The 10,615-nt window shown below is 45.9% G+C and overlaps 1 protein-coding gene across 1 annotated transcript in view; it reads left to right on the top strand.

Moving 5' to 3' along the window:
- Positions 1–490: 490 nt before the first annotated feature.
- Positions 491–10,615, top strand: part of GATAD2B (GATA zinc finger domain containing 2B) — a 120,728-nt gene continuing 110,603 nt past the window's right edge. The window contains exon 1 of the mRNA XM_021676270.2: positions 491–728. The gene's annotated coding sequence lies outside the window, so the exon portion shown is untranslated. The remainder of the gene's footprint in view (positions 729–10,615) is intronic.

Raw genomic sequence — 10,615 nt, 5'->3', positions numbered from 1 at the left:
AAATTCCTAGATTCTGTCGCGACGAAACACCGCCCACCGCAGACCCCGGCGCCGTTCGCCAGTCTCCATCTTTAGAATTGAAAGAATGAGAACTGGCCAAAGGGGAATCCCCGTTTGGAGAGCCTGGGGTACGGCGGCTGCCTGGGGACTAAAACGTCTCTAAGGTAAAGTTGCAGCCTGAAGCGATTTTTTGACCCCCGACACTTAATGGGCTGTCGAAGACCCGGATGTGTCTGGGACTGGCCGAGGTACCCATTAACGCGCCCCCGCTAGACCATCCCCCCTCCTCCGTTTATGATTGGGTTTTGAGCACGCCAATCATCACTTCTCCGGCCACTCATTCTTCAAGGGTGGGGTGAAGTCACAGCATCTAGTCTTCTATTGGTATGGCCGAGAAGATGAGGGCGGGGTGGCCGGCTTAGGTCGCCCAATGGGCGTCGTGGCGTGTGGGTAAGGCGGAGCCGAGGTGCTTGGCAGCTGCCCAATCAGCGTCCTTGTTTGTGTGGTGCCGCCGCCGCCGGTGCAGCCGCCGCCGCCGCTGCCCCCGTCTGTACCGCAGTGTCTGCTCCGCCCGCCCGCCCCGGTCCGGCCCGCCCCCCTCCCCCACCCCCGCCCCTAGTCCCGTCAGCAGGGTCTGGATCCCACTGTGCCGTCGCCTCTTCCTTTTTCGACGCCTCCGCCGCCGCCTGAGGAGGCGAGCTAGCCGGGAGTTACACCGCCACCGCCAGGTGAGGCGCTTTGGCCTAGGCCAGCCTGGCCGCCCGCCCGCCCGGGGGCGGTGAGGAGCGAGGAAGGGAAGGAGGCTGGGAGGAGGCGGTGGTGGCGGAGGTGGGGGAAGGGAAAGGTGGAGGGGCGGGGGGGGAGGGGAAGCGCCCGCGAGCCGACGCCCGCCCGCGCGCCCCCGCCTTGCGTCCCCCTCCCCCCACCCCGGCACGGCGCGCCCCCGCCTCGCGTTCCCTCTTCACCTCATCCTCTCCCCGCTCTGCGCGCGCGACCCGGTCTTTTACTTCGGCCTCGCGCGCCCCCAGCTCGTGTCCCTTCATTCCGTCTCCTTGTACTCTTTCTCCCCTCCCTCACGCCCCGTTTCCCCCGCCATCCCCGCTTTCACTCCCTGCCTCATGCCCGCCATGCTCCCCTCCTTTCCTCTCTAGCGCGCCCCCCCTTTTTTTTTTTTTAACTCTCTCCACCCTCAGTGGTGCCCTCAGGGTGCGGGGGCCGCTCCCTGCTCTCAGGCTTGTGTTTGCGGGCGGTTGGGACGAATAGGGGAACTAAGGGTGAAGGAAGCACCAGATAATTATCTTTCTTTAGGGAAAGGGATCAGGAGCTCAGAACCTTACCCCTTTATTTCATCGTCCACCGTTCCCTCGCCCTCCCGTAGGGGAAGAGAATTGTCTCAGCCTGTGTGGGCACTTGGCTTCCACAGCGACTAGGCTTGTGGGACACACTGGATCTGTCTCCCAGTTCAGTGCCTGAGGGTCGGTAGAACTTACCCTTCCCTAACCAAATCGGGACTTAGAGTACTTTTGGCCTCCCCGCTCTCAGTTACACTGAGGAGCGAGCCGCTCCGGCGAGTGCAGAGGTTTAGGTGCCATTCGCGCGCTCGGTACAGCTTTCCCCTTTCATAAAGGTATGGTAGCCTCTTTGGATTCTTCCCCAGCATCAACTTCCAAAGACAAGATGTTAGCTCATAGGGCTGGCACTGAGGTGGAGGTGGAGGCTTGGTGGTGGGTGGCATGTGGATGCTGACTGAGCTAGCTAGCAACCTTTTTCCTCTACTGTCCCCTGCAGAATCGGGTAGCCTCCTGAGAACCAGTTTTCTCACTTCTGATAAATGCTTATTTGGAGGATGTGTGTTTGTGTGTGTGTGTGTGTGAGAGAGAGAGAATGGAGGGGATACTTAATGTATTTCAGCAGAGGCGAAGGATACTTAATATCAGCAAAGGGCAACAGCAGTGTTTCCAGGCCAGACTGCAAAAGAGGAATTTGGACTTGTAGCTGATGGAATAAAAATGGGTTTAGCAGATCTGTGTTGGAGAAGAGCTGATGCTTTTGTAGTTTTTAGGGCATTTTTTTCTAAAAATTTATATTTTAAGGAGAAAAGCATGCTTGTGGTGGTACAAAGTGAAAAGCAAACTTCCCTCACACCTCTGTCCTCCAGCCATCCAGTCCCCTTCCCTTTCCCTCCTAGTGCAGATGACAGCAGCATGGTGTCTCTATGTTGTTGGTGATTATCCTATTTGGGAATTTAGTGCTAACTTTATTGCTCTTTATTTGGTTTGCTGACCTGAACTCTTCCTTGAAGTCTGGTAACAACTTGGATTCTTATTTTTGGTACTGGAACATTCTTTTGAGTATTGTCCTAGAGTAGTATTTCTGTCAGTACTTAGTTGGGAAGGAGGTCACTTCTGTAGGTGCTATGGAGGGATTCAGTATATTTTGAAGGAAGGCCCACACTTGTTGTAGTGCTGCTTGTGTGTGTGTGTGTGTGTGTGTGTGTGTGTGTGTGTGACTGATACCTAGTCCCTGCAATGCAATTTGGGAATGGTCTGGGTTAAGGATCGGATTCATATAAACAGATAGCTTATATGAATAATTTGTAGATGGTAGAGCTGTCTTCACATTTTATGGGAATAGACTTTTTAATCCAGTGGCAGTGATAGTCATCATGGAACAAGGTAGAAAAGTACTAATCAGCAGCAATCAGAAGGCTGGATCTATAGGCTGGGTGACCCAGTTTGAGAAGAGCTCGTGAGGCTTACAGACTTCTGTCTTGCCTATTATTCCTTACTTGAAAACACTCTCCATGAGGTGAGAGAGATTTGTAGTTGACAGCACATCCATCTTTATGATACTGTGGTTTGCCTCCCATGACTGTATGTGATGTCTGTTAACTTCCTGTTTAGAGGCAGTCCTACTAGGGTCTGAATATAGGCTGCATTCGAATACTTTTTTAGGTACAGTGTTAACCAGGTTCCCTGATCAGCCCTTCAAATCTAAATTCTGGCAGTAACTTTTACTGCTGTGCTTAGCATAGGGCCACAGGGTGGTGGCAGAGGGAGGTGTGAGGAATTTGTTCTGAGCTTCACAGCCTTAAATTACTTTCAAAAGCTTGTATGCTGTCTCCCATTTTGGGAGTTCATCTCCTTCTCCCCTTTTTTGCCAGATGGGCAAGGGGGGACCTCCAGGTTGAATTCTGGGGATCATTCAGTGAAGGTATCCTAATTATGTATTGGGACCTCTGAATTCATCTCACCTTTAAGCAGTGAGTCTTCTATGTTGCATGTAAAGCACGCCTCTTGTTTCAATTTACTGATTCTTCCTTCCTTTCCTTCCCCGCCCACCAAGCTGAAGGTATATGTGTAGGAAAACAGCAGCTGTGCTGTCCTGATTTCTAGACTCTGGAGCATATTCCATGTTAGCCACCCCATTGGGAGTCATGCTGACAATTAGCCCCTCTGCACTTAGCTCAGAAGGTTCATGTTGCTTGGCTCATTGAGAAAAGCCAACCAGCTCTGGTAATTAAAACAACTGCTGGAGAAATCTGAAGATTTGAGCCATAACTGAGACTGAGGGACTTTCTTTTCTAGACGTTTGCAGTACTTCAAGCCCTGCATCATTACATATCAAGGCACGATAACCAGACATTTTCTGAGGTAGTTTGGAAGGAAAGAAAAAGTAAAGACACACACACAGATTGACTATAAATCTAGTTCTGGCATAAAGCTGTCCACCTCTTGCTTGGGAAAAAATCCAACCTATCAGACAATACCACACAGAGTTGCAGTTCTGCTGTTGGCTAAGCCTGGGAAAAGATATATAAGGAAGTTCAGTTTCTGAAAATGACTGGATTTTGGGGTGAAAGCTTCTATTAGCCGTGTTGTTTGGTTTATCCTCAGTAATCTCTGTGAAGCTTTTTCTGTAGGTCCTGGTTGGAGATTTTAGTGGCTCTGGAATCCTTGAAGCAGGAGCCTCCTTTCTTTGTGTAGCAGTGATGAAAGCCTCTGAAGAATAGGTCTGATTTGAAACAGACCCCTCCTCATGTTCCATCTTTTCCTTTTTCCCTTGTGGATTTATGAAATATTCCTATGTAGCTTGAATTCATCCAGTAGGAAGGGAGTGCCCCAGGGTCTTTAGGGCTTAACTTGTCTGAGGTATTTAGATGGTGGCATTGGTAATGTTTGCTGTCTCTCACAAAACCCCCTTACCTTTGCCATTTACTTAAGTTACCATCAGCTGACAAGAAACTATCAACAGTTTTGGGTTATAGTACCAAAAGTAGCAGATGACTAAGAACACATCATTTGTTACTTTTGAGATATGACGTCGTCAAATCCAGACCTCAAAGAATCACAGTAACTGCAGAAGCATCTTTGACAATATGTGAACTTAATTGTTATTAATATTAACTAGTAAACTGCTAAGGAAATTAAGGGAAATTACATTAATTCCATATTCCTGAGTCATTCTCTTGTTATTTTTTACACTTGGCTAGTTCCATTTTATTTTATTTTATTTTACTTTTTGAGATGGAGTTTCGCTCTTGTCTCCCATGCTGGAGTGCAGTGGCATGATCTCAGTTCACTGCAACCTTTGCCTCCCTGGTTCAAGTGATTCTCCTGCCTCAGCCTCCCAAGTATCTGGGATTACAGTCACCTGTCACCATGCCTGGCTAATTTTTATATTTTTAGTAGAGACAGTTTCACCATGTTGGCCAGGGTGGTCTTGAACTCCTGACCTCAGGTGATCTGTCCGCCTCAGCCTCCCAAAGTGCTGGGATTACAGGAGTGGAGACACTGTGCCCAGCCTTAGTATCCATTTTGAAAAATAATTCAGGATGCTGTTACCTAAAGCTGAAAGTCATGCTTTAAATCTGATGAACGCTTTCTTGGGCTTGTCTCATTTGAAGGGAAGGTGGAATTTATAATCTTCCAAACTATATGCTGGAATGTTAGTAGGATTCAGATTAGACACCAGGATTAATAAATTTTCATTATAATTGTAAAAAATTACAAATGTTAACAGTAAGGCTTGTGCATCTCCTACCCAGAAGATTTTTATAAAATTAGCCTTTTGAGAGTATTTAAATTCAAACTTGCTGGAAGAGAAGGGGTAAACCAGTATGTGGCAGATTGGACTGATGGAACACAGGTTGTGGAGAGCCTCAAAACCTGGGGTTGAATTCTAGCTTTGCATTTTTTAAAATGGATACTAAGGCTGGGCACAGTGGCACAGTGGCTCCATGCCTGTAATCCAGTACTTTGGGAGGTTGAGGTGGGCAGATCACCTGAGGTCAGCTAACTGACTTTGGATAAGGCTACTAATTTTTGAATTTCCATTTCTCACAGACGGAGTAATGCCAGTCCTTGCAGTAGCTTTGAAGGCTTTGCATGGTTTGCTGTCCCCCACCTCTTCCATTTTTGATTGGCTCTCATCTTCCCTCTTGCTGTCTCCATTCCAGCCATACTGACTTGGCCCTTGAATGCAGTCAGTCATACTCTTATCTTAGAACCTTTGTAGGTTCCTAAAACTAGTGATTCCTTCTAGTGGGAAAACAGCTAGGATTGCCTTACCTCCATAACAGCTTTGCTTAAATGTCACTTTTTAAATTAAATCTTATCCTTCCTCTCTTTAAAATTGTATTTTTGGCGGGGCACAGTGGCTCATGCCTCTAATCCTAGCACGGTAGGAGGCTGAGGTGGGCAGATCACCTGAGATGAGGAGTTTTGAGACCAGACTGACCAACATGGAGAAATCCCGTCTCTATTGAAAGTACAAAAACAATTAGCCAGGCGTGGTGGTGCATGCCTGTAATCGCAGCTACTCAAGAGACTGAGGCAGGAGAATCACTTGAACCTGGGAAGTAGAGGTTGTGGTAAGCTGAGATCGTGCCACTGCACTCCAGCCTGGGCGACAGAGCAAAACTCAGTCTCAAAAAAAAAAAATTGTATTTTCAGTCCCCATCCCTCATGCCTAATCATCCTTCACTGCTCTGTTTTCTTTTTCATAGCACTTACACCTTTATAATATATTTATTTGTTACACTTACTGCCTATTGGTTCCCTTCCTATGATGTAGGTCTTAGAAGGCATGAATTTGTTTTGCTGATTTGTTAAGTGCCCAGTACAGTACCTGGCATGTATGTAGTTAATAATAAATGTTTGTTGGCTGGGTGTGGTGGCTCACACCTGCAATCCCAGCACTTTTGGAGGCTGAGGCGGGCAGGTCAGATGAGGTCAGGAGTTCAAGACCAGCCTGGCCAACATGGTGAAATCCTGTCTCTACTAAAAATACAAAAATTAGCCGGGCATGGTGGTGGACACCTATAATCCCAGCTACTTGGGAGGCTGAGGCAGGAGAATTGCTTGAACCTGAAAGGTGGAGGTTTCAGTGAGCCAAGATTGCGCCATTGCACTCCCGCCTGGGTGATAGAGTGTGAGACTCAGTTTCTAAAAAAAAAGAAAAAAAAAATAGACCGGGCTCGGTGACTCACACCTTTAATTCCAGCACTTTGGGAGGCTGAGGCAGGTGGATCTCGAGGTCAGGAGTTCAAGACCAGCCTGGCCAAGATGGTGAAACCCTGTCTGTACTAAAAATACAAAAAATTAGCCATGCTTGGTGGCAGGTGCCTGTAATCCTAGGTACTCAGGAGGCTGAGGCAGAGAATTGCTTGAATCCGAGAGATGGAGGAGGTTGCAGTGAGCCGAGATCCCACCACTGTACTTCAGCCTGGTAACAGAGCGAGACTCTGTCTCAAAAATAAATAAATAAATAAATAAATAAATAAATAAATAATTTGTTGGCTGATCCAATAGAAATAAAAATAGTCTGTTACTAATCTCATGTTTGTTTATAACAAAAGTATGAAATATGTTAAGCATAAAATGTTTTATGAACTTTAAAGCATTATGCAAATAATGATGAAATTATTGCCTTCCCATTAAAATGGTAAAATACACTTGATCATGGAAAAAAATCTTCATGTATATTCCATGTATTATCATTTGTCTCCTAAACTCCAGCCTTTTGTTTCCAGTTGTCTACCTTGTGCTAGACATACCTACTTCTGTATCAAATTGGTACTCAAACTCAACATTTCCAACATCATCTCTTCCCTGTGATTTATGGAGTCATCTAAACCAGAAATGTGAGCATCATTGTCACTTCTGTCTTACCTGTTACTTTCTAAATATTTCTGAATCTGTAGCTGCTTCCGTGTCTCCACTGCTGCTCTCATTCAGCAACTCTTATTTGGAATATTGCCTTGATCTTTTACAGATCTGTTTATAGTCTTACTCTTTTTTTTTTTTGAAATGGAGTCTCACACTGTTGCCCAGGCTATATTGTAGTGGTGCAATCTTGGCTCACTGCAACCTCCACCTCCTGAGCTCAAGTAATTCTCCTGCTTCAGCCTCCTGAGTAGCTGGGATTACAGGTGTCCACCATGACAGCTGGCTAATTTTTGTATTTTTAGTAGAGATGGGATTTCACCATGTTGGCCAGGCTGGTCTCAAACTCCTGACCTCAAGTGATCCACCTGCCTTGGCCTCCCAGAGTACTGGGATTACAGGCGTGAACCACGGCACCCAGCCATCTTATTTTTCTTTAAATTGTCTATCATCATGTGTTTAAAATAGTCTAAAACTTAATGATTATATTACTTTCCCATTCTTAAAAGTGTTCAGTAGTTTCTAATTATTAAAAGATTAAAATTTAAACTTGGCATGGTATTCAAGGCCCTTTATGATGTTGGCTTTTGCCTTCCTATCCAGCCTTGCTTCTTTACCTTATAGTTAATATGTGAGCAAATACAGTGGTTTTTTTTTTTTTGTTTTGTTTTGTTTCTGAGACAAGGACTGCCTCTGTTGCCCACGCTAGAGTGCAGTGGTACGATCTTGGCTCACTCTAACCTCTGCCTCCTGAATTCAAGTGATCCTCCTACCTCAGCCTCCTGAGTAGCTGGGACTATAGGCTTGTGCCACTATACCCAGCTAGTTTTTGAAATACTTTTCTTTTAGTTCCCAGGTAGCTTCCAAATCTCATCAAAAATGCCACTTCTTCTGGGAAACCTTCCTTGACTTGCCCAAAGAGACTTAGATACATTTTATTCTTTGCTCTCGTTATTTATTTTTACTTATTTTATTTATTTGGAGACAGAGTTTTGCTCTGTCACCCAGGCTAAAGTGCAGTGGCGTGATCTTGGCTTACTGTAACCTCCGCCTTCCGGGTTCATGTGATTCTTTTGCCTAAACCTCTCAAGTAGTTGGGATTACAGGCGCCCACCACCATGCCCTGCTGATTTTTGTAGTTTTTAGTAGAGACAGAGTTTTATGCTGGGATTATAGGTGTGAACCACTGCACCTGACTGATAATTTTAAATATCATTTGTCCCCCTTCCCCAACCCCTAATAGTTTATAAGCATTCTGAAAACGATACTGTTTTTTTTTTTTTTTTTTTTTGAGACAGAGTCTCACTCTGTTGTCCAGGCTGGGGTGCAGTGATGCTATCTCAGCTCACTGCAACCTCCACCTCTCAGATTCAAGAGACTCTCCTACCTCAGCCTCCTGAATAGCTGGGACTATAGGTGTCCACCACCACGTTGGGCTAATTTTGTAAAATTTTTTTGTATTTTTTGATGGAGGCAGGGTTTCACCATGTGGACCAGGCTGGTCTCGAATTCCTGACCTCAAATGATCCACCCACCTTGGCCTCCCAAAGTGCTGAGATTACAGGTGTGAGCCACCACACCTGACCTTTTTCTTGAGGTAGAGTCTTGCTCTGTCACCCAGGCTGGAGTGCAGTGGCGTGGTCTCAGCTCGTTGCAACCTCTGCCTCCCAGGTTCAAGTGATCCTCCTTGGATATAAAGCCTCAGCTTCCTGAGGGATTATAGGCGTGTACCACCATACCCAGCTAATTTTTGTATTTTTAGTAGAGACAGGGTTTTGCCACGTTGGCCAGGTTGGTCTCAAACTCCTGGCCTCAGCAATCCACCTGCTTCGGCTTCCCAAAGTGCTAGGATTATAGGCCTGAGCCACTGCTCCCGGCATTTTTTTTTTTTTTTGAGACACAGCCTTGCTCTGTTACACAGATTGGAGTATAGTAGCACAGTTACAGCTCAGTATAACCTTGAACTCCCGAGCTCAAGCAGTCCTGCCTCAGCCTCCTGAGTAGCTGAGACTACAGGTACACACTACCAAGCCTGACTGATTTTTTAATTTTTTTGTAGAGATGGGGTCTCCCTATGTTGCCCAGGCAGGTCTTGAACTCCTGGCGTCAAGTAGTCCTTCCACCTTGGCCTCCCAAGGTGCTGGGATTACAGGTGTGAATCACTACACCCAGCCTTGCTGTGCCTTTTTACTATTGTATTTTCATTGCCTAGCATGGTGCCTATCACCTAAAAAAATATTCAAAAATATTTGCTGAATATTTGGTTGAGAAAACGCGGCATAGATTTAGAAATGCCCCTTCAGTTATGTTTTGGGAGCAGAACAAGGTTGGAGCCTTGGTTCTGCTATTTACCATCTGTGTGACCTTGGTTAAGTCACTTGAAGTCTCTGAGCCCTAGTTTCCTCAGCTTAAAAATGAGAATCAGTAACTGCCTTATATCGCTGTGTTTCTTTGTCAGGCAAATAAGATTATGCATGTAAAGGTACTTTATAAATTGTAAAGCACTGTATTACTATTATTTTTGAGACAGAGTCTCTCTCTGTCACCAGTTTGAAGTGCAGTGGCACCATCTTAGCTCACTGCAACCTCCACTTCCTGGGTTCAAGTGATTCTCCTGCCTCAGCCTCCCGAGTAGCTGGGATTACAGTTGTCTGCCACCAAGCCCAGCTAATTTTTGTATTTTTAATAGAGACACGGTTTCACAATATTGGCCAGGCTGATCTTGAACTTGCACCCTCCTTGGCCTCCCAAGTGCTGGGATTACAGGCGTTAGCCACTGCGCCCAGCCAGCACTGTATTATTTTTGATTATTACGTGCTTATACTCAAAACTCTTTTTTTTTTTTGAGACGGAGTCTTGCCCTGTTGCCCAGGCTGGAGTGCAATGGTGCGATTTTGGCTCACTGCAACTTCTGCCTCCCGGGTTCAAATGATTCTCCTGCCTCAGCCTCCCAAGTAGCTGAGATTACAGGTGCCTGCCACCTATGCCCAGCTAATTTTTGTATTTTTAGTAGACACAGGGTTTTGCCATGTTGGCTAGGCTGGTCTTGAACTCCTGACCTCTTGATCCGCCTGCCTCGGCCTTCCAAAGAGCTGGGATTACAGGCGTGAGCCACGGAGCCCAACCCCTTGCAACTCTTGACTCATTTGTTTTCTTAAATATGTTGTTAAGATACCTTCCTTTTTTTATAATTGAAGCCATAAATATTCTTCAATAATATGTGTACTGTTTATGTCCATTTTCATTAATAGGTATAGTGTGCTCCTTGTATATCGTCTTAAGTGTGGTAGGTTTAAAGGGTTTCCCTTTATTCCAATGGATTTTAAAAGGTTGCCAAGGCCAGGTGCAGTGACTCACACTTGTAATCGCAGCACTTTGGGAATCCAGGGCGAGTGGATCACCTGAGATCAGGAGTTCAAGACCAGCCTGACCAACATGAAGAAACCCCT

Source organism: Aotus nancymaae, unplaced genomic scaffold (assembly GCF_030222135.1).
Source record: "Aotus nancymaae isolate 86718 unplaced genomic scaffold, 86718_ANA_hifiasm-v0.15.2.pri h1tg000108l, whole genome shotgun sequence".
Classification (NCBI taxonomy): domain Eukaryota; kingdom Metazoa; phylum Chordata; class Mammalia; order Primates; family Aotidae; genus Aotus; species Aotus nancymaae.
This window is presented reverse-complemented; position numbering and strand designations above follow the sequence as displayed.